This window comes from Aquarana catesbeiana, linkage group LG04, assembly GCF_042186555.1.
Source record: "Aquarana catesbeiana isolate 2022-GZ linkage group LG04, ASM4218655v1, whole genome shotgun sequence".
Lineage (NCBI taxonomy): Eukaryota > Metazoa > Chordata > Amphibia > Anura > Ranidae > Aquarana > Aquarana catesbeiana.
The window spans coordinates 97,520,160-97,521,182 of record NC_133327.1 but is presented as its reverse complement, the minus strand read 5'-3'; the positions used below and the strand labels follow the sequence as shown (position 1 = coordinate 97,521,182).

Here is a 1,023-nt window from a genome sequence, read left to right as displayed (position 1 = left end):
GTGCTATACAATGGCCGGCCCTCCGGCCAGGCATAAAAATTTCCCCTGGTCCTGGCCAAAAGGCCCGGCCCAAGAGGCAGGTGCGAAAAACGTGTGTTGTGGTGAAGTGACCATGGTGCCATAAAATCAAGTGCTTTCACACCGTGACTATACGGCACCCCTGAACTGCCACTTCAGGGGCACATTCACCACTGGCTTTTCGAAAAAGCCCTGACCCTCCAGTCCAGACCACAGCAGACCCCACCACAGACAGGAAGGATATGGAGATCAGGAAGCCGGAAAGAGCCCTTTACCATCAGGCTCTGCCGTCGCTCCCATCACTCCTCCTAATTACATTCGGGAAGTACTTGCCACTCCCTCCCCCCCTTGCAAGGCAGGAGTAAGCGTTCTCTCCCAAATAACTGTCTGGAGCTAGATCCGCCCCAATCCAGGCCAGAAAGCCAGGGTCCCGACCCTCTGGCTGAGACCCCGTGGTTCTCCATTCCCATCAGAAGGCTTCCCTTTCGGCTACAAACCGCTCCAGGTCACCTTCACTCCAGCAGGCTTTGCATAGCAACCGCAATCCCGTCTCTATTTCGCCATAGATCAGGGACGGAAGCAAGCGCCACCTCCTGGAAACTGATAAGAACAGATACTACACTTGATCTCAGCCAAAAGGCCGAGAAGCAATTAGCAATAATCACGCCTCAGTTGAACCTCATTGGCTATGATACTGCCACTGCGCAAAGCTCACATTTATACATATACTTGGGCCAATTGAGACAGGAGCCAATTAACCTACCAGCATGTCTTTGGAGTGTGGGAGGAAACAGGAGTGCCCAAAGGAAACACACACCAACACAGGGAGAACATGCAAACTCTTGGCAGGTAGGGAATCGGGAAACCGTGGTTGAAGGAAAGAAAAATTGCATAATCTAAGGCCTGCCTAAAGCCTGGTACACACTATTAGTTTTTTTCCATTCAACCCAGTGAATGAACAGAAAAAAAGCACATGATCAAAGGACCTTGGTTCTTTCAGTGTCA

General features: G+C 51.1%; 1 pseudogene; it reads right to left on the bottom strand.

Annotated features, from left to right (window-relative positions):
* Positions 1 to 665: 665 nt before the first annotated feature.
* Positions 666 to 730, bottom strand: LOC141142021 (U4 spliceosomal RNA; annotated as a pseudogene).
* Between the last annotated feature and the right edge of the window lie 293 nt (positions 731 to 1,023).